We start from the raw sequence: 24,311 nt of genomic DNA, 5'->3' as shown, positions 1-24,311 counted from the left end.
GAGAGCGAGAGGGTGGTGCTTCGGCAATAGAGCTATTGGCACTTCCCTTCTCTGAGACATGCAACAAGCTGGAAGACCACAGCCATTTTCAAACCTCAGCATTACAAACGACCATCTGAGAAACCTGAGCAACAACCACAAACACCTGCACACCAGCTCCAAACAAAAGCTGCCAGGGGGAGAAAATATATCTTTCGCAAAGCAGTACACGAGAAAGTCACTCAGTGCTTGTTAAAAAGGGGAAGGCTCACAGTAGAGTTTATAAAAAAGCCCCAAAATCAGTAGATATGCAACAAAATCACTAAAGATTGTGGGGGAAAAAACTGACAGGAAAAAAGGAACTAGTCTTTACAACTGGTTGGAGACATAGGGTTAAAATCCAGAGAGTTGTAAAAAAACCCTCCTTCTCTTGGCACAGGCTGCCTGAAGGGGAGGATCTTACTGTAGAAATAGCAGCAGACGCTTTTTTCTCTTTTCTAGCTGCATGCTCTCTCTCTCTCTCTCTCTCTCTCTTCCCGTTCTACTACTCACATGCGGTCAAGTCTGGAAAAGGAAAGGGAGGGGGGGTAACTATGGTAGAGGGAAGAGAGGACGCAAGAGAGAGCGAAGTAAAGAAGAAGGAGAAGGGGATGATGAAATGAGAGTTGCAAAGAGCATAGGCAAAGCAGCTTTTTTATTCTTCACCACAGCCAGTGAGAAAAGCCATAGAGAGTGAACGACAACATTGAGAGGGAGGGTCGAGGAAGAGTTGAGAAAAGGTTGACACAGCCTGTAGTTTACGCATGTACTCGTCATACACTCCCACGTAAAGTTGAGTATTCAAATGCAGCTTTAACTTTGCATTTCTTCTACATGTGAAATTAAATATATATATATATATATATATATATATATATATATATATATATATATATATATATATATATATATATATATATATTATAAGCTACATGCAGGCATACACATATGTTTGAATGGGATTGGTTAAATATATAAAAGAGATATTGAATGGTTTTTATTTGTCAAGGGATGGTAGAGTCCATTGCAATTCCGAAAGGGGGAAACTTCACCATGCAAAGCTGTAAATATCAAGATGCTGGATGCACCAATTCCAAAGCATAAGGGGTGAATCCAGCATGACTACTGGCAGGTTCCCCTGTTTGAGTTTGTGGGTAAGTTACTTATCAGTGTGTGTGACTGTAGTACCTGTAAGCCCCCTCACACTGCACCCCACCATTCGGATGCTAAAAGAAAGGCTGCTTTGCTAGAGGTAAAACAGCTGCTGTCATTTGCAGGGTAAAACGTCTTATGCAGTGACACCACACACACACACACACACACACACACACACACACACACACACACACACACACACCATAGCTTGAGCACAGCCTACCTGACTCCATACACAAGGTTGAAAAGTGTTTCATAGAAGAAGTCAGGAGAGGTTTATGTGGCTGCAGTATTAACCAAATCACACACACCACTGTAACATTGCTCCTTTTGTTCTTATTTTGATCATGATTATATTCTTTTAATAAAAAAAAAAAAAAAACTCTGAAGCTCTTTTGGTTTTACTTAATGCCATGTTGTAATAACCCTCATTTTGCTATCAATCGATTAAAATGTATGCATAAAACCCACAATACACATATATATACAGTCCACTAAACTTTTATAACCTGTTACGATGTTGTAAGATAAAGAACTCCTTACTGTGCTGATGTTCCTGGAGAAACAAGAGCAGTGCACATGTGCAGAGCGGCCACATGATAGATGGAGCTGTCTGTGTAACAGTACACACTCGGATTCTGCTGCAATTAATAGTTCGCCGTGATTAGCTGTTGTGGCTCAGTTATCACGGTGACAAAAGCCTGTCATATGTGCAACGAGTAAAGATACACAAAAGGTGCTGCTGCCGCTCCTCGAGCTCTCCCAATCCTCCTCACACACAAAATCTCAAACAAACACACTCTCCGACAAGAAGGAGGGACAGAAAGTGGCGGTCCACCTCGGCTCTCCTTTGCTCGCTCCTTGCTTCACCCTGGGCCACCTCCTGGAGCGTTCTGCTCTCGTGTCTGCTGCCGGTGCTAACTGCTCTTTCGAGACAGACGAACACACAATCAGACAGTGCCAGACGCACACCACACCTTCAATCCAATCGCAAATCTGGGCTGCAGGGCACCACGTGAGACCGTGACGGGTAGCACTTCTAGTTTTCATGCCACAAAAGCAGATAGCACACTTACTTTGGCAAGTACTAGAATGTTCTGACATCACCTCGCGCCACGTCTCTTGACCAATCGCAAAATAGAGAAAAAAAGGACCAGACATGTTTCACATGTGCAATAGCTACTACTTCCTTTAAACTACAGAATCAAAATGAAAATGGAGGTACATTCAAAATGTTTGTTTTAGCAGTGGTGATTCTGTGTGACGCTTTTCTATTCTGCTGCTGCTTGTTTACTATTTAACCTGTGTCTAAGGAGCTCAGGCTTGGCATGTGTGTAATGTTGTACACTGCAGAGTTCACTCGAGGACACAGTTTTGGCTTTGGGTTGGCTGCCAACTCCCAAACAGTATGTGGCTCTATAAGGCCTATCGTTCATAAGACCGATGGACTCGGAGCACTACTGATCAAATGCCAATCATAACAAACCCTTTATGATACTTTTCATGGCACAACCTCAGGGCTGTTTCATGCACCACCACAAAGATCATTTGTGAAATGCTCTTGCAATCTAAAAGCTTTTTTTCTCCCTGAAGGTTCAACCTAATCCCCACAACCTTTAATGATCATGACTAGCCTTTTAAGTTGTTGTTTTCAGAACAGCCTTACGGTTCTTTTAAGTTTTTATCATGCAGCAATATACAATAATAAGCTTGTGACTTTACATGCCTGCTAATTACAATCAATTACATATGTGTATATAATGTTAATTAGTATTAATTCAGTCCAAAAGCGTATAGAATTGATCAAAGCGAAGTGGTACATCAGCAACAGGCATAATTTTCCACTACAGTCACTGCAGCCAGGCAAAATGTCCTTTCATTCACAAAACAAAATGGCTGCTGCACCTCGATACATTTGTGCACAATGTGGAACAAAATGGTCTACTAAAAAAATAAATACGTTCATAAACATTAGAAAATAATGTGCTCTTGGTGAAAAGGCACACATTACTATTTATTCAGAATTTCTTTTTGCTCAAGATTTTTCAGGCAGTGTTTTCGGGGGGCGATCAACCTATGAACATTTGTGTTACTGGAAAAACAAATTCATCCTCAACCAAGTGCTAAGTGAGTAAGTTTGTTAAGTGTTCCAGTCCAGCTGTGCAGTATATCGTCTGTTTCAACTGAGAGGATTAGCAGAAACCAAAGATCCAGTAAATTAAGTACCAGGCAACTTTACTTCCAGATCTGCCAGACAAATAAACACAAGATACAACAAATCTGGCACACAGATTAAACAACTTGAACCTTCATTGTTGGCTCAAAGTGATCTTAAAATCTAGGTTTCTAGAATTAGAGCAGAGGTCTGATATAAAAGAGGAGAGAGAGCAAATCATGGACCTACAATCACTGAAAAGTTCAAGCATGGCATTAATAAGCGCTTAACAGTGCCTGCTCTGCTGTGTTCAAATTCTGTGATTAAAAAAGTGCATAAATAAATATAGATAGAAATAAAAATGGATTCATACATTTACCAAGGACCATTAAGGGTAATAAAATGTTTTAAATGGCATCCATAAATCTTGAGCTCACAGTTTATTTAACACTCTATATTCAGCATTAAAGTGGAAGTTTGAGCAATTCTTTGTGCTATAAAATATTTTGTAAAAATAGAGCAAAATAAAAACATTTGAAAAAATACACCTTTTTCACTCACCTTACTCTCCCCAGCTCCGCTGCGGTGGTGGTCTCTCCTGGGGCCCCATGCGCACGTGTCTACAAGACTTCTCAATTACGACTGTGAACTCTAGGGTCAGCCTCTGTAGAGAGAGAAACAAAGGGCATGACCTTAGGGTCAGAAGTGTTACACTAGGAGCAGGTCGGCCCCCATTCAAACAAGCATACTGTTTGCTTTGTGTAGGTAAGGACCACTAAAACACTGAGTAATAGGGATTAGGAAGTGATCCCCTTAGGGCTGTCACTCAGAGCCTACGCATGACCCGACAGCTTCCATTAGGAGCCAAAAAGCCAAGTGCTCTATCACTTGTCTCACAAAAATGCAATGGACGAGAGTAGTCTATGCATTTTACAGATCACACAAGTAATTAATTAACATACAACCCTAACAGAATAATATTTATTATATCAATAATAATAATAATAATAATAATAATAATAATAATAAATAGTAATATAATTTAAATTGTATATTATTTAAAAAATCTGTTTTTGTTACAAAAACTATCATGGAAAAAATATATACTACAATAAATAAATAATTAATAATTAAACAGAGGAAAATGACATTACCATGCTTTATTAGCACATAAAAAGAAAGGTTAATATTGTATATTATAAGATATAGCTGTAACTTTGCAAAAAACCCTGCTAAATAATACACACACATTTAATATCTGCAATTATATTTGAAAATACATAATTTACATTCCACACAAAACAAAAAAAAATGTTTTATATACTTAATTTCGCTGTTCCAATAACGAAATAAAACCAAACACACTTCAAATGTACAAACAGTTGTTTCTTCACACTGTTGAACAGCTGCTATATTAAAAATCTTCAATATGTTTCTATATGAACTTCTATATTCTATATGTTTCTATATGAACTTAAATATCGAACCAATATTTAAATAGCACTTTCCCCATAATCACTTTCAGGCATGGATAAAGGACACTTTTTGCTTCTTAGAAAATACATAGCTTTCTTTAGCTCTTTAATAATAATAATAATAATAATATAATAATAATAATAATTGCATACACAAATAAATCAGAATGAAACTAGAGTTAAGTAAAAAATAATAATAGTCCAATGAACTTAAATAAAAATGAATGGACTATGGAACTTTGGGATATTTGATAGAGAGGTTTAATTTATTTATTATAGAAAAGTGTTCAATAAGGAAATTAGATTCGTTTTACTTTGTATATTAAGGATCAATTGGTATTCACACACAGTTTTGAGAGGGTGGGGCAGGGCTGCAGTGAAACTCTGAAACAAAATGGAGCAGAGTGAGACAACATGGTGGATCCTTTTTCTTTTTTTTTTTTTATAAAAGTGCCTCTTAGCGTTTAAGCAGACAGGATATAAAATTATGAACAATGTTGTGCATTATTACAAAATAAAAAAGAAACTATTACAAAGGTAAAATACAAATAAATACATTAATTAATTAATTAATTCCTGTGAAAGATGAAGTAACATGATTTTCACCACTTGTCGCCGGAGTGTGCACGCACTAACTTTGGTGATTCCAGAGGGACAACATTTTTTTCTGTTAACTATTAATAGATCTAATAGTTACAGAATCTTTAGCACTGTTGTTTCTTTTTTTTTTTTTCATTTTATTCATACATTTATTTAATTAGCTGATAAAGAACATCAAAAAATATAAGTTGTAAAATTGGCATAAATATCTAATGAAATCTCAGAACTGGGATATCTTTTCCCTCTTCAAAATACAGATCTTTAATTACTTAAGGGCTTTAACAATTACATTTCTACAGTACAACATACAAACTTGCTCAATTTGTGCATGCACACAACATTTGTTTGTGTAGAAACATGGATTTATGTTGTTTCATTATTCATCAATATAATCCGTATTTAAGGTTTGATCACCAAAAAGAAAAATTACACATTAAATAAATACTAAATGCATTAATATGTATATTTAATCAGACATAAAACTATTCTCCTTAACACAGCAAGTGAAAGGGCAAGTTTAATTTCATGAACTTTCGAATTTGTCACATGCTGTATTTCTATTTTGAGGCAATGTCTTATTTTACCTTAAAAAAAGGGGGTGAATTGAAAATATTTAAATATACAGATATTTAAATATATAGTACAGAACATTAACATATATAGAGAAAGTGAAATGTTTTTAGAGATGATTGCCCCTCTGCAGGATTTCTTTCAAAAGCCATAAAGTCTCATAATAAAAGAGTTAAAAGGAAAAAATGTGTTCCTTATTAAATCCAAATAAATGCTTCACGATTGTCTTCTACTTCCTACAACAGTTTAGAAAATTGTTTTACTCTTCAATAAATGCCTTTTATTCTGATATATTGTGTGTTAGTTTCTCTTGAAATATTGACAGCATGCTGTGCAAAATAAGTTTTCTTGCAAAACAGATCAAATTAAAAAAAAAAAAAAAAAATCATGAATGCATGCTATGTGCTAATCTCACATTTATCCATCCAATCACTGTATGCATATGCTTTAAAACAAGTTCAGATGAAACACAAGACTTTTAGAAAATCCACTTTGTGCACATTTTTACACAATAACTACAATTCCAAATTGATTAAATTGGTTTTGACCTGCATTTGAGGTTTTATATATATTAAAATATGTGAACAATGCAATCGCTGAAAATAAGCTGAAATTGAAAATTTATAAGTTAGCCATTTTTACTCTCAGGGATCAGCATTTACTAGTGTGTGTTTGTCATTATTCATTAAATAAATTTCGATTTATGTTTTTTAAACATATCTAAGATTTAAATTGAATATAGCAAATGCTCAATTATTTGCTTTTAATAACACTGTGATAAATCAGTTACAATTATTTGAATTCCAACCACACTTCCCACTTAAAATTCTTGTTAATTAATTTAATAAAACAATAAATATAAACCAAATTTTTTTTTTGTTGGTTACTGTATATCAATATAAACAAAAGGCAATTGCACATACACATTATTTATATATATATATATATATATATATATATATATATATATATATATATATATAAATAATGTGTATGTGCAATTGCCTTTTGTTTATATGTGTGTGTATATTATATATATATATATATATATATATATATATATATATATATATATATATATATATATATATATATATATAAATAAAAAGACCCCTTAGTTTAAAATGTTGACAATGGGGACCAATGGTGAAAGCAAGTGCAAACGACAGCTAATTTGCGTTGTGGCTAACTGCAGCACGGCTCAGTGTCTAGAACCTTCTGTGGCGCACTATGCTTCAGGAGCAGAGCCGATTCTGGGCCATTATCCCACACAGTCATTAACTCTGGCTCTTCCAAAAGCTCTGGCACAGGAGTAGTTGCAAAGGAAATAGAGGAAAGGTCACTTAAATGATGCAAAAATCACCGTTATCTCCTTCATAAAGGTTAAAAAAGCCTATATATTACTGATTAAATGTTCAAAGAACCATATAAGTACAATGCTGAGAGAGAAAGTGCTAACTAACCTCTAAAGCTTCAAATATACAAAGCATTATTAAAAAAAAAAGGTTGTGCAAATATTTATATATTATAAAACTTCACCCACTGCTATATATTAAACTGTTTATGAACCTTACAAGCTTACTAACTTTTATATTACATTAAACTAAATATTAATGCGCTCATATTAAAGCAACTAACAAGAAATGTGTAATTCTTTTAACCACAGTATGACCGTAACATAATGCTCTTCTTATATTCTTATTAGATTAATCTGACAAACATCTTTCAATCCCCTTCAAATAACGAGAAATTAAAATAAAATAACAACCTAAATAATTTTAAACACAAATCAGCAGCTTTTTTTCTAATATAATTGACCCAAAAACATAATTCCCCTATGAACACATGCATAATAATTATTAACAATTGCTAATAGCAGGTTGATGTTGAAAACTGTTTATTCTCATATCTACCTGCTCTGCCAAGATGCCTGTCCATCCTGGTCTGCTTGCGACAACAGCTATTTTGCACGGAGCCTTTTTCATCTCTGTGCATACAGGCCAGGGCTGGAGAGGTGTGTGTGAGAGAACAGTAACAGAACTGGCCCTTAAAAGGCTCCGGGCCTTTGTAGCTTGTCCTCAGATGTGCCACGTCACAATCCAGCAATATGCACAGAGCGTCCGAGATTTGCCCCAGTCAAGCCCTCCACACCCAATCCCCAACTACCCACGGTAAAATAACTGCCCCTGTGGAGCCACTCGCAGAAAACAGACTCTTTCACATTTACAGGAGGATCAGAAACTTGCTCAGCTATCCAGCGAATTTCACACATCTGATATTTCGAAAAGTTCAATACACCAACTTTCAGGTTCAGGAGATAAAACAGACACAAGTGCAGCAAAGGCTTTGTAAGACATACAGATAACTGCCACATTTCGATGCAAATATCAGGCAGTGGAACACCCACAGAATCCTCTTAATGCTCAGGTTCGTTCGTAACATCAGAAGCTAGAACAATTAACAAATGTCTGGTCTCTTCGCACGCTAGGCAAGTTGTAAATCTGACATGCGAATACATCACTTTCGCAAGTATGCTGCACTTGTCATTCTTTCTCAAGGGCTTTAACCCCATTAAATATCATTTTGAAAGGACAATATAGGTCAGCAGAGGAGACTTGTAATTGCAAACACATTATCCTTGTGTCGTCTTTTTTTTATTATTTTTTTTTAATTGTCTTTGTGGAAGCACTTCCCCAATGGGAATTCTAACCTTTATTAGGATGAGGTAAGGATAGTGTAATTCTAATCTGTTTCCTGCATCTGTCTTTAATGTGCATTTACTGAAGCAGAAAATATTGGATAAGTGTGACCTGTTTGTTTCAGCTTCGAGTGCCCGAAATTGTAAGTTAATATCGTTCATATGGTTGATATTCAAAGTATATAATAAATAGCATACCATGGTCCCAAACCATGGCAAAGTATCATATATTCCAGGGGATTTTTCTTTTACTTTAATATTAACTGGATTATAAAACCTAAAGATTAAATAACTTAATCACTATATTGTGAACCATGTTTATCAGACCACAACTACTGGTCCTTCAAACGGAATATTTTTACAGATAAATGAACCTATTATTTGACAATGAGTACAATATGAACTTCAGGTTCTCTTGTCCCAGGCACTTTATAAACTCTGTACTATAAAACACTATATGCTGTGGGGAGCCTTGGGGAGGGGTGTCCATGATGAGGTGCTATAGATGCCAATCATCATGAGCATGCAGGCCGTAACAAAAGCAGCCTTTATGTAGCATGCATGCAGATAAAGGAGCCCCCCCTTTTGTCCTAGGTTTCACACGTCTGGCCATGAGAGCCGGACAGTGACAGCCACGGGGTACTGCAGCAACACAGGGACACACACTGCCTTCATGTGGCCATGATAATCACATACAAACACACATGTAAAACCACACCAGCCTGTAAAGACAAACAGATTTACATAGCATGCATGTAAGGGGAACTGCTCTTAATATCAAATAAATATATTTGTTTAATTATAAACAAATTGTGATTCCATTTGCATATATGCTTATGTGACAACCAGTAATAATAATAATAATAATAATAATAATAATAATAATGCAGTGGTCATCTAATTGCATGTTGAATAATCATTAAAGACAGCTTTGCTATAGGTAAATGATTACTAGCAAGTATGGGAAGGTTAAACGAGGCAAAGCTGTGATAAAGGACATATGGAGGGCACAGAGTGAATGCTCTAGGGAAAGGGACACACTGTTCACAGTGGGATTAATTATGGGGACCTGAATCTTCAGGTTGTGTCTACGTCTGCGTGTCTGAAAAGCTGTGTGTCAGCACTGCAGCCATTCAAACTGCTCACAAACACTTCTGAATAGGGTCCACTTAATCAGGTATGCTCACTCCTTTCTCTCCCTCCCTCCCTCTCGCTTTTACGTTCTCTCAGTGCAGACATACAAACACGCATACATGCACACACATGAACAGCCCCTAATAGGCATGCTGAGGTGTGATAATCAAATTATTCTCAGCATTCGTTGGGGGTTACCAGGGGCCCCTTTCCAGCAACTTATCCCCAACGGGGAGTAAATCACTCTCTAGACATCTGAGGTGTTTCAGCACAAACACACATAAACACTCACACATGCTCACACACATGCACCAACGTGGAGCGTTTTTTTCATGAGGTGGGAGACGAAGTCCTCAAAAGAAAGAGGAGTGGGTTCCTTTTGCACGTTACTCTTTCTCGAGCCCATCTCTATTGACCTGTAAACCTTTGTGACTGGAACAAATGCAAATGGCGCTGACTTGCTCACACAAACTACTAAAGAGCTATTCAAATGAGCCCCTGCCAACAATGCGGCAGCGGCCGACCCAGGGAGCAGTGGCAGTCTGCAGGCTCGGAGGCCCAGTCTGGAACAGCCTGATCCATCACACAGCCAGGCCCAGAGCAGCACATTCACATTACTGTTAATCCTATACCTAAAGCCTCAAACAAACACTCTCTATATGAACCAGTGCTTCCTTTATGCTTGATGTAAAAGCCTCCATTGAGTGACAAACTGCTAATGATAACTTCTTTCACTGGTGAATTATAATAAATAAAAAAAAAACTGTTGCATTTCCTCAAACACAAACATAATCAAAGCCGCTTACAGAAGTACATTCAATACAATGACCATATAAACGTTTAGTGGTCTATTCAATGATATTTTGCACTTTCTTGCATGTTTACCAAAGAGAATTATTATAATTTTTTTAAAGGATGTTTTTCTGAAATTACTTTTTTTTTATATCAAGAATAAAAATCCCTGTATATGAAATCAGTTTTATTAGCTTGTATGCCTGGCATGCAACTGGTGTGCATTCTACTGAAATACATATGATTATCTGATGTACCTAGAAATGTACTAATCTGACAACATAAAATATGATTTTGTTTTAAGTCAACAAACCTAATAGATTATAAATCTTAACAAATAATATAAATTATTTCTATATATTTTGTATCTATTTAGTGTAAATTATATATATTTAGTATGCATTTTAATACATTTTGGTATAAACAGATGATTTAAGTTTAAAATCTCAATATTTTGCTTAGTTTGTATATGTGTGTCTGTCTGTGGGGGAGGGATCTGCTTTTTATAGCAACTGTGATTTTCTTGATACTGCATGTTTGACAGACATTTCATTTTGTATTATAAAAGGAACAACCACATTATCTCTGACTAGTGTTGTGAAGAGGAAGCTGAGTCAATGCATCAGGTCAGTGCAACTTATGGCCTGAAGACTAACACAGGCCAATTAGGGTCAAATGATGTCATTCAAACAGAATGAGCTATCAGCCACAAGCTAATGTTAAGCAAACCACAGAAGTCATTTCAGTCTAAAATTTTAGCTATGGTACTTTTTTTTAAATATATTTTCATATAAATATAAAACAAAATGTGTTGAAATGATTCCTCGAGTAACTTGAGTAATTTGAATACTAAAAAGCTTTGTTTAGTCCATTTAACTTTACATGGAGCACTGTGTTTGAACACGGACCATTACTGATGCACCACCTGCTCCGAGGTCTCGTTTATAAATGATAGCGCACACAACTTTTGCGTGGAAAGCCACTTTTCACCCAAAAAGGGTTTGTGTGCTATCTGTGTCACCAATTTCCCTTTTTGCCGTCTATGTTCCCACATTGAGAGTACGCAGTGCAGAACAGAGTTTACTTACAGGTGCGCACTTACTCCCGTCAAGTTAGTTTTTTTTATAAATCATAAACTTTGCATGAAAAGTGGCGTATGCACATTTTCAGCCTCAGTTTGTGCATATGCCACGTTTATAAATAAGACCCCTGGACAGGTAACACAGAAGACGCTGCAGAATGAAAAATGGAGGAACGGAGAGAAAACAGTGAGGGTCGAGGAGAAGATTCAGGCCAAAGAACACAACAGAAACTTTCCAAAGTTTGTGATCATTTCAAACTAAAAGAAAGAAAACACCGTACAGAATTTTATATTTTTATTTATTTATTTATATTTGCATTTGAATATAATTTGGCAATTAAATGCACTAAATTGGTTTAGTTTTCACAAATTGCTAATTTTTATTTTTCTAAAAAGGAAACAAATTACTTGATAAATTTAAGATGCCTGTCGTATTTTCTCTTGTATATATTTAGTTGCTCTTTAATTAATAAAAATAACTTCTTATCCTATTACTCGACTAATTTATGGAGTTATCGGTAGAATACTCGATTACTAAAATAATCAATACCTGCAGCCCTAAAATTGCCATCCGCTGACTGATTTATAAATAAATAAATAAATAAAATCTAATGTTGACCTTGGACAAAGCAAGTACTTTCTACAATATTCATTCATAATAAATACCCTGCCACACATCGCTGAAGCATGCAAATTTGCCATAATTTCTACACCAATAAAAACCCCAGCATGTTTTTAATTCAGCATTATCATTTATAATAATAATAATAATAATAAGAAGAAGAAGAAGAAGAAGAAGAAGAAGAAGAAGAAGGCACAAACTTTCTCTCACTCTTTCTCTCAGTTAAAAAGAGACCCAACTGTGCTAGATATATCCCTATGGTTAAAAAAATACTCCCTTCTCCTTACATTATACCTGGTTTTGCCATCATCAGAGTTCCTACCCATGTCTCTCTAACCTAGGATGAAATTGAACCCCATGAGAGGAATTACACGGAGTATAACAACATCTGGAAGACACCTGCAAATGGCACCGGACCCGAGAGTCAACTCCAGCATACAAGCTGATATAACGAGATGAAGAAAGATGTACGGAAGATGTGAAGGAGATGGTAAGATAATAGAGAGGTCTGGAAGGGTACAACGAAGCTCCACCTGTCTGGCATTCTTACCCTGTCTGGCATTCTTATCCTCCTCCTTTTCCACCCTCTTGCACTCAAGAGAAATGTAGATTAAAAAGTGCTGTGCTCCAGTTTAAAATTCATTTTAGGTTCAGCTGCAAGCACATTACAGAACTGTGTCTGATAAAGCAATAATCTCATCTGCCAAAAAACAGAAGTGTCTTGAGGAAGTTATTTATAGGCTGCAGAGTTTCGTATTTGACGTATTTGTTTTAGTTGCATAAAAAAAAAAAAAGTTTATTTTACATAATGAAAATAATATAATTTAAAAGCATGTAAAAAGAATAAGGGCATTTAAAGCAGGCAGCTCTAAAATGTTTGTGAAAGTGAATCTAAATAATTAGGTACCAGTAATCTATTATGCACTGACGACAGCCTGCAATGTTTAATTATGCCAATTAATGGCATATAGAAATATATTTTTGTGTGATAAACTCATTAGCATAAGCATGGTTATAAATCCCTAGTGCATGTAAAAGGATAAGAAATTGGCTATTATAATAATAAACATGGTCTAAGCCTTTTTTTTTTAGGTTTCATAACTTTCCACTGCCAATGTCTGAAACTACTCATATTTGTTCATAATAAAGTTTGCTTTTATTTGCTTTTATACCATTGACAGGATCTTACCTGTATCATAATGCCATGAGTAAGCACCTCATCTATCAAATGTTCCTCAGTCTGCAGACAGCAAAAAGAGAGAGAAACATTATGTATCATTTAGACAAAAGGCCAAATTATTTAATCCACAAATAATACACTGATATTCATTATGAAATTGGATAAGTGATTTTCTTCAGTTTATCTCGCCGAGTCGTAAAAATAGGATCAGTGCAATGAGGAATGCAGAATGGAACTAAAAAGAGAAAGACTTCTAACAAGAATCATGAACTTTCTTTTAACTCTGGACTTCGGCTACTTACTGTAGCCTAAAAAATAGATGTTTTCTTGGCAGCGTGAAAAAAACTGCAAGTTCAGCCAAAATAGACAATAAAGCAGTATAGGGAGCTAAAACACATGCCAGATTGCAGAGAGGCAATTCAGAGAAGAGGCCCAGCCTCCATACTCCACCCCCACCCCCCGCCCCCTTTAAAAAGATCCACAGTGGAAAGAAAAGCCTTCTGCCTGTCCTCAGATGAACTCGAACATGAGCTTCCTGTTAGACCCTGGGAGGAAACACCCAGCGCAGCAAACTCACACTCACAGAGGAAGGCCTTCACTGCTGAATTCTTTACTGCCTGCAAAATTAGGTCAAGCACTTAAGAACTCCATGCGCAGAAACAAGTTTGACCTCACTCTCGCTTTTACTCTAACAGATGCATATACACATGCACACATAACATACACACAAATTCCCTGCACCCAAACATAGTATGTGATGCAATGCCTTTACATCTCATGGGTCCAGATCCAGAGTGTAATGCATATTCCCAGAGTGTGATGCATATGTTCAGAGAGTTGTTTTCTCTGAACATATGCATCACACTCTGGGAATATGCATTACACTCTGGATCTGAGTGGCTTATTTACTGTTCCTTACCCTGTAATGCTCTGTAATGATCACGGCTGCTGTCCAGCTCGATGCAGACACATTCCTCCTGCAGTCGCAGGCCTGTTCACACTCATATCTCTGCAATTCCCTTAGTGCCAGTCTCAGCCTATTATTGCCCCATGCACGAATCACACTACTACTCACACAACTGGGCCTGAGTGCACATATGTGGCAGGTGAGCTGTCATCATTGTATTATTTTCATCCACAACTGGATTTTAGACATTGTTAGCCAGGGCAAAGCAAATTATAAAAAGGCAGCCTTAGGTTTTGCAGGGCTTTTTTTATTTGGTGTATTATCCTAGACAGCCCTATTCCACATGTTCCTGATAACACCGTAAGAACCAGCCTTGAGCCATCAAAGAAATCATCAGATTACAACACTACGGCCAGGTCATGTTGACACATTACATACTTGGCCTCTATTCTTTGGTGAGCAAAGGTTTTAAAGGGAACAGGAAGCAGTGTGACCAAGAGCAAAAACAGGGGAGCAATAGAGAGAAGGTCAGAAAGAAAACGGAGAAGGAGCACAGCAATAACACGCCAATTTTCTGTCATCTGTTGCTACAGCGGAGAGTTTGGGGAGACATTCCTGTGGGATTGACAGTTTGGTATAGCCAGAGCTCCAGCAGCTAGTCGTGGAAAGACACTTCCAGTGCACACACAGCACAAATTCAGCCAGCTGTACTGCATGCTTGTTGGCCTCGGTCACTGCGTATCGACCTGTCCAGAGTCCTCACACAGGTTCCCGAGCTCTGAACTGCCAGCATATATTAACTTATCAAATGTACTAAGCAATAATAATTAAAAAACGAATAAACTTGATCAGTATGGTTGTCTTCTAAACAACCTGTAGTAAAGCCCAGCAGAGTAAATAAAAAACGGCAAGCTTTTTAAACTGTAATAAAATGTTGTGGCAGCTTTTAGTCTAGTTTGTTTAATGTTTCTAAGAGATTGTCAATGACAAAAGATATCAACCAAAAGCTATTATTTGGCAAATAGAACTGAGCACTGACTGGCAACATTAAAGTGAGTGAAAACTGATTGCTGAGATGTCAGAGACCATGTTATCTTGCCAAGATGAAATTGCACTTTAGTGGACAAACCACTGGCTTGAAAGCTAAATGGACAAAAAAGGTATTCTCTTAAACAATTCCTCAGTTTCTTCATGTGAACTATACTTTACATTTAGGAAATAAAGTAACATCTTTTATATTCTAAATGCAAGATATTTCCATATCCATTAATAGGAAGTAGGCCTGACTGCAACGTAAGTAAAAAAAAGTAAGGACTACTGGCTGCTGGTGGACCATTGTGAATTTTATACATCTATTCCCCATGTAGCATTCCATATTACCTCCCTTATGTAGTAAGTATATTGCTTAATATTTAATTATTAGAAAAGCCTATATAATGTACCTCTAGTATTTCAGTGATAAACCAGAGAGTCAAAAGCATGATTATTACATTGGTAACCACAGAATTAAAAGCATTATTACTACATTGGTAACCGCAGAGTTAAAAGCATGATTATTACATTAGTAACCTCAGAGCAGCAGGGTAAGACTCCACATGGTGCACAAGAACGATTCAGGTTGTAATATGTCTGTGTATTCACAGCATATTTTCTTTGCACCTTTTTGAAAGGTACTCTCCTTGCTTATGCAATGAATGCGTATAGTTACACGTCGAATAACAGATGAGTAGAAGAATCATGACTCAGTATTAAAAGGTTTTCTTTTGTCTTTTGTTTTGGTCAAATATTAGTTAACCTCACAGACTTAATCAAGCAAGGATACAATTTTCCACTGTTTTTTTCAATGCTCTTGGTGTTATGTTTAAAAAAGAAAAGTGCATCTTCGAACTCAAAAATAAACTTCTGCTGTCCAATCATCAACTAGGACAAACATGCAAGATAAGTGGCTGCGGCCAATCGGTGTTTGTGTTCTTTTAACGCTCCGACAGAAGAGACCAGACTCCAGGTCTATGTACTGCGAGCATGAGGACAAAGAGACTTTTAACTGTTGGTGTTCTACATTTGCTGGCTGAGAAAAAAAAAATCTCAATTAAAAAAATAAGAATCAAATACTAACGTTTGTCAGCTATATTCGAAATGATTATTTGTGTAACAGACCAAAGGTCAGCTAGAGTCTGTAAGGTGTATGATGTTGTACAAAAAACATGCGCTGTATATTTTATTATACTTTCATATTTATACTGAATTTTACAGTAAAATATTTTGTTGATGCCCACATTTTTTAAATTTCCAATGAAATAGCTTGAAGTTCAGCACTGAGGAAATACGATATATATATTATTTTAAATTGTGTATGATTATAATCTTGTTTTATAAATGTAGCTTTAAAAAGTCTTTCTCTGCTGAGTCATCATCTTTATTAGTAATTTATTGAGATTCCAGATTTGTTTAAAGAGAAACAGCCTTATATAAGACAAAACGAAATTATATGGTTTTGTTGGCAATTAGCTGATGTTCAGAAAACCATTTATGAAATATCTCTGGATTTTGATAAGAATAAAATTAGAGAGACCTTTCAAAATGTAGCCCTTGCCTGGCTGCACATTTAGAATTCATGATTTTTTTTGCTGTCTAGAATGTAAACGACTTGACAGCTAATAAATAAAAAGCAGTTCATCCCAAGGAGAGAACCCTATAATACTAAAGCCATAAAAATATATGAATAAAGGTAACAATCGAGATCGAGATACTGTAGGATGCCTGGTTACTTGAAACTTGTACACTGGTAAACCCATTTTGTAGACCTCTTTCTTACTGCTGTCATGTTATTTGCCTGAAGAGTTCCATAACACACACACACACACACACACACACACAGATATTGACTAGTCTTCAAGGCCCTCACTAGGGCAACACTCCACAACAATTCACCCATGACCAAATAACCCAGTAAAGCAGTCAGACAATCTCAAATGCACAATACACTTTACTGAGGCTCAATATAGTTCTGATGAAAATCGTTCATATACAGTTTAAGACTTTCATTAGGAGCGTAAAAAGAATAGGTTGGCTTACTCAGTGAGCCAGAACAATAGAAGAAAAAACTGAGTAAATGTGTAACATTCTCTAAATAGTGCAGACAGTCAGTAAGCAACACCGAATAATGTCCGTGAAAATGATATTTATCATTTAGTGCATAAATATGTGCATGTATATTTGTAAAAATGTGTGTGTGTGTGTGTGTGTGTGTGTGTGTGTGTGTGTGTGTGTGTGTGCAACAACCCTATGCATCACACATGACCTACCAAAAGGGAACCCACAAGGGAAAATATATTTCTTTCTGATAATAAACACAAATGGCCACGCTTTAATGAAATACGATTATGACCTTTATAATAGGAAAGAACAAATACCCTAATAAATTCCTAAACCAGGTATGTATCTCTGTATGCCAAATGCACCCTACAAACATTTTCACTGAAAAGTGATTATGATAATGCCGATTCTCACAAATTATTCATGATCTACACAATATATGAACGAATGATGCTCCAAATAAGGGGTTAAATGTATGAAACGATGAGGAAAATCTTACCTGATCAAGAAGCTGTCGAACATCGAAAAGGCTGCATGTACAAGGTTACGCCATTTTAAGCACCACTGTCAGACACACACACACACACACACACACACACACACACAGACCACAGATTTAAAAAAAGGTTGGTTCTCACTAACTACATGAGAACTTACCTAATACAGCCACTTTACTGAAACGAAATGATGCGAGTTTGTTTCCCAGAATATAATTATCATCCACAAATTTTACTCTGCAAGTAGAAGGCAAACCATAAGGACTGCTGAGGATTAAACAGCAACTTTTTTTTTTTTTTTTTTAAGTTAACGACTACTAGAAAACAATCTGTAAGCTAGTCTTCCTTACCAACAAAATAATTCTCCAAGCAACCCCTCTTCCCACAAATCTGTGTAATAATTAGTCACCAAAAAAAAAAAATAAACACCAACCATGCCACCATGGATGTAGTCTTAGTACAAATAAATACACAGGCTTGTTGGGGTAGTAATAAAATATTGTGCCAGCTTGTAGCCTAGACTATTGAATGTCTCACATAAAATAGCTTTATAATGAAAGGCTCCTTTAGAACTTATAAATGCATTAATCATTTGCACGATTGATGCATTCCAGATTTAATTATCATTTGGTTTAGCAGATATATGCCCTTTAACCTCTTTAGTAGAGTTTGATTAATACAAGGAAACCAAGCTATGAGTCATTATGACTAAACACAAAACCAGGCCACGAGAATATGACCTTGTGCTTAATGCATATACACACATGCCAGTCTTGTGGGTTTTGGTCATATAAATCGTTAAGGTTTGCATACATGGATTTAATATAATCAGATAGGCCTCATGATTAGACTTTATGGCATACTTGAAGTTTAGCTGCAGTCCTCTGTGCACCCTTCTGGGCCTGACCGGTTGCTTTAATCGGATAGTCTACTCGAAATAAAATATAAATGTATAAAAGAAACATCACGAAGTTGCACGTATGACTCGCCCTCTCGGTCTCTGCCTATGTATGAGTTGTTATTATTTAATAGAAAAATTACAAACAAGAAAGAAACTTACACATTTAGGCTTCGACGGGGCCGTTTCTTGGAGTTCAAGCACAAGTTCAAGTGCGAAGAGGAGACGAAGGAAAAGAGGAAAGACGGCCGAGCTCGCGGTCTCCCGGCGGTGGAGAGCTGTCATTCTTTCTCCATGGCGAATTCCCGTCGTCCCGGTTACTTTTGTTGCGCGCGAGCTCCTCGGCAACGACGGCGAGACGAGCGCGAGCGTAGAAAACAACAACAACAAAACAACACAAAAAAGCATCAGCGACCTGCCTCGTCCCCTCGGCGTTAGAAGCGAAAAGGGAGGGTGGAGATAAATAATTAAATAAACCACTAAATAAATAAATAAGCGTCTACGAAATAGGTCGAGAGATTTTTCTGAGTCTGGTGTATTAACGGTAGCGCTTTCTTTTCTTCTTCTTCTGCTCCTCGCGGAACCCGCCACACCGGCCTGACAGCGTTCATGTCGCTGGTGAACTCGATCGGCCAAGTTCAACTGAGGTGAAGTGGGATTCACAGCCCAAGCCGTTACACAAGAGCCCTGCATATAGACAAGCTATTTCCCGAAAAAAAACGCCGCATGTCCGGTGTTACACACACACACACACACACACACACACTCGGCGCTGCAGTGCAGCCTCGGTAAAGCGGAATGGTGCTCGCCCACCGCGAGTCTCTTTCAGTCGGCCCGTGTCACCGCCTCGCACCGACAACACGTGAAAGGCGGCGGACGGGGACGTGTAAGAGAGTTCGTCGCCATTTGATATCCCTCTGGAAAAAGAAAAAAAAAGAGCGAGAGAAACGTAGAGAGAAAAATACAAGAGGTTTCAACCAAAACATTAAAGACACCCAAATTCCCCCCTCATAATGAAAAAGGCTGACTTTCAAAATGAGCTATTCCAGGAAGTTTGTGCTAAACGGAGTGTCAGAAAGTTTCACTCTCGGTGTCTCGGTTATATCCTGATTGGCAGAAGAAGAAAAATTAACCCTGGTTGCTAAAAACCCAAACTGAGAGAATGATATAAAATTGTTCCTGTATTACTTGTTTTTAAAGATCTAATATACAAAGGAATCCAGGAGTGAATGGAAAGGGGGAAACAGGCTCCTTTTTTTTTTTTGCTACGCCCCAAACAAGTTGCAGCTTTACTGCAGCTTAACACATGACTGCCTCCTTAGAGAAATAAGCTCCAGCTCAAAATTGTGACTCACCAAAAAGCCGCAAAAAACGCTACAAAAAGAATAATAAATGCAGAAGACACCAGACCTGGCGAGGACGTGGTTTAATGTCGGCTGAGTGAAATTTTGCCCTCTCATAACACCAATTAAGTGTGTCATCTAAATGAATGTACAGCTCCATAGGTGGTTTGGCAGAAGAGCGCTTCTTCATCCCCTCTCTGCATCTAGAAGTGTCACCTCAGGGATTTTATTTACTGCCAAAACAGCACTGCTATTAATGTGTTGAAAAAAAAGTTTGTAATACGGGCTTCTGTATATCTTAAACGAAATATTGACGTTTAACATGTATTCAGTAAATATAATATTAAGGTTTTTGTTGGATGCAAGACTCACGTAAGATTGCTTTATAAAATATATAAAATATACCTCATCAAAAGTTATTAGCCTCAGGTAGGCTTTTATCGGATTTCTCTCTGAAAGTTATGAAATAATATTTGCATAGCTTCTTACAAATTAATGAATTAAATCAGTCACCAAGTGCACTTTTGTACCTTTATCTATTTTTTAACTAGAAAGATCAAAATGGACCTTTAAGCATTGAAATGGTCTAATCATGTACTTGAAATAATCTTTTATTTTTTAATTTTTTTTAGCGAGTACACCCTATTCTCGTTTCCAGGTGAAATATTCCTATAAAAGGAACACAAGACATCACCACCATCCCAGCTACAAGTAAAGGTTCTGTACACTTTCCCTTCCCTGAATCTATTCCTGCAACAAGTGATTAGCTCAAATTGGCTTATTGGATTATATGAGTGAAACTGATTCTTGATTTAATCATGATAAAATAGTGTGCTGATATCTGACGCAGAACAATATCAATAAGAAAATATAGAAATTATTATTTTTGGACAAATCTTGTAACAGCACTAGCAATAATAGCTTGTCATTATTTACAATATTTGTTTGAATTAATAAAGAATCAAATTTTATATAAAATAAATATTAGTTTAATATTCTCCATTTTTTTCTTGTTTTTTTTTTAAATATAGGTTCATTAGTTTTTTATTTTATTTTGGATAGTTGTATTATTAGCTTAGAAATTAAACCAATCCTATTATATGCTCAATTTCATGTTATTTTCTAAACCCAGGCTTTGGATAAAGACACTGATAAACACAGCAAAAATTTGACATTTATCTAATTAATAAAAACCCTTTCAATAAATATATTCTTTGATATCAATCCTTGTCAGGTGATATCTTAAGCGTTATGTGTATATACTGTATGTTCAACATGCATGTGTATCATATAGACAAAAGCAATAAGAACATATGAATCAGATTCTCTCTCTCGCTCTCTTTCTCTCTGTAGGTGTTGGGATTTATATATAGGTTTATGTGTGTGCTTTACAAAATAAAGGATTACAGGAGAAGGGTTATCAAGTTCATAACTGATTACACATTTTGCCTGAAAGTATACCATAGTTTCAGTATGACAAATATAAATAAATAAAAATTGTGGAAAATGTAAACAGTAAAGTGAACATATTCATCATAGTATATTTACAAATCATACCGAAATTGCACACATTTTTCTTTATAATTAAATAAAATAATTATATTAGTGAAATATTTTATGCCACGGTACCTCTAACATCTCACTGACATATTGCACCCATTTTTTTGACATGTGCCAATCAAACTCATCGACAAGAACCTGTCTTGGGAAGGGTTCTAGTGTCAAGCGGCCTCGTCTGCAGCACTCAGAGGCTGTCTTTTGTCTTTAACTAATTACAGATTCAGACACAACATTGCTCGCATAATAAGCAGCCCCAATGGCACAGCCTCAACAGACCACAACAAAAGAAAAGTCAAAGACATGCTGCAAACAACTTATATTTCCACCTGACTGGAAAAAGGCACTGGTCAGCAGTGAAGGTGGAAGATAGAAATATGTTGAATTTCAACTTTAATACCAGAACTTTATCCACTTATCACCCCTACAGAGTGAAAGCACTGGAGGGTTGGGAGCAGCAAAGCCTTGGCTGTGCTAATTTGCAATCAGACACTCTCTTTGAGTTCTTCTTCTTCTCCTTCTATGCCCCCAGACAGTGTAAATGGCAGCTGAGACAAAGCTCCCATTCTCTCCATGAGGGCCCTCTTAGTTTTATTTCAGGCCAGTGCTCTCAGACAGGGCATTCTGGGAAAACCAGGAGATGGCAGTGGCAAAGGGGTGGGACCCAGAGTATGAGAGAAAGCGAGCAAGATCTTGTGGCAGCACCCAACCCTAACAGCCAAGGGGCATGCCGCAATGCCACACCCTAAACACTTAGTTTTATTCGATGATCAGATTTAGAAATTATTAGCAGTATTTAAAATGTAAGTGTATTTTATTGTTTATTATATGTGTATATGTTAGTTGTGTAGTACACTTGGGCAATAATCTTTAGAATCTATGGTACAGAATAAGCAACTTTAACACAAACTTCATCAATGTTTTACAAGCTTTAAGATATATGAATATACTACATTAAAATAAATGATAGAGAAAGAAAAAAAAGGAACCATGTTGTTAAGTGTATATAAAATTCCCTTTAATGTAAAGACATGGGCAAGGAGCATTACATTACAATCTCATACATACTGTATTATTATGATAGTCAGGATTAAGAAAAGCTTACAGGAGCCTTCTGTATAAAACAATTAAAATTCAAAGTTATCATTAAAGGCAGTATGCAGGCATAGATGAACAAATATGGTATAAATATACACCATATCTTTTTTAGATTTAAATATCTAGATTTAAATGTGTGTTTACTTAAATCATTAATTACCTAAATAATCACTGCATGATTCATTTTTTTATAAACACTTTGCTTTCTCCCACTGAGAACTATGAAAATAATAACTATAAAATATAGTTTTTGAATGTAATGTTTTTTTGTTATTACAAAAAAATGTAACCTTAATTATCCTCAGATTTTTTATACTAAATGTACATCCCTGTAAGGCCTTGAATTAATAGGGTATCAAACTACCCAGTATCCCATATAATAACTAGGTTACTGTGAATAAAATACCTTGCCCTAGTACACAGGTTCTGCACAAGCTGCATATTTTTGTACACACTTAAGGGCCGTTCAAGTCTTTTATTTCAGTTACTACATTTTTTCTTTTCAGTTGTCGAGACAATGGTTGTCACACCAGTGTTACTCAAGGCCACTAGTAAATGATTACCCAGCCAGTCAGTGTCCTCATACAGAGGTCATCGTAGCTGCAGTGTGTGAGAATAACAGTGCATGGCCTGGCTGACAGTGGGATCAAGTACATGTGGCAGCAGATGGCACCATTGGCCAAACAGGTTCTGCTTGTCTTCAATGAAATTTGGGGAATTCAGCAGTGGCACTTTCTGTTCAAAATTAACTCTTTGTGTTTTGACATGCTGCCTGTTCACCTGATAAATGTAAACCCTTTAATAGCCCTTAAATAAGCCAGTACTTAAAGCAGCAGTGTTCCCACTGAAACATATTTAATCTGGTTTGTTTGATTTCTGCACAATGCATGTTTAGAATAATGAGAAAAAGAACATGGAGGATTTTAATGTGTGTTTATGGAGTTAGAGCAGCAAATAAGCAACATTTTATATTTTATTAATAACTACTGGCACAATTGATCACACACACACACACACACACACTGTTTTTGTATGCAACAGAAAGCATTTTGATCTCTGCATGACCCTAGTGAGAGCTCCTAGGCCTAGCATAGGGAACCACATTTTCTGTAGATGATGCTCCCCCTCTCTGGCTCTGTGCAATCACAAACAGACATTGTCACTGCATACCACAAGAACAATTGACTTCTTATGCCACTGAAAAAGAGTCAGGGGACAGAGGCAAAAAGTTTAGCATTGAAGTCACACAATCAAATCACAAAATCTGAGAGCATGTCCTCACGAGAGCCTGTTATTTGTGCAGAGTCCTGTGCCATTAAAAAAAGGGCTTCTGGATGAAAATCATTGCAACTCAGCAAAATGTTAACTCTATCCATTTACCATGAGAGGTAAAAGCCTACTCACCATATGCTTCATTACTGCACCCTCGTACCAA

The 24,311-nt window shown here is 36.5% G+C and overlaps 1 long non-coding RNA gene across 6 annotated transcripts in view; it reads right to left on the bottom strand.

The window, feature by feature from the left end:
* Nucleotides 1–20,412, bottom strand: part of LOC124401817 — a 30,094-nt gene extending 9,682 nt beyond the window's left edge. The window contains exons 1-5 of one of the 6 annotated variants that reach the window (XR_006928620.1): nt 19,041–20,412; nt 17,983–18,047; nt 13,490–13,540; nt 3,890–3,992; nt 1,717–3,420 (exon numbers count right to left, since the gene is read on the bottom strand). This is a non-coding gene — a long non-coding RNA (uncharacterized LOC124401817). The remainder of the gene's footprint in view (nt 1–1,716; nt 3,421–3,889; nt 3,993–13,489; nt 13,541–17,982; nt 18,048–19,040) is intronic. The other 5 variants (XR_006928617.1, XR_006928618.1, XR_006928616.1 and 2 more) reach the window with 5 other exon arrangements.
* Between the last annotated feature and the right edge of the window lie 3,899 nt (nt 20,413–24,311).

Source organism: Silurus meridionalis, chromosome 18 (assembly GCF_014805685.1).
Source record: "Silurus meridionalis isolate SWU-2019-XX chromosome 18, ASM1480568v1, whole genome shotgun sequence".
Taxonomy (NCBI): Eukaryota; Metazoa; Chordata; class Actinopteri; order Siluriformes; family Siluridae; genus Silurus; species Silurus meridionalis.
Note: the sequence above shows the minus strand (reverse complement) of the source record. Positions and strands in the feature narration are given on the sequence as shown.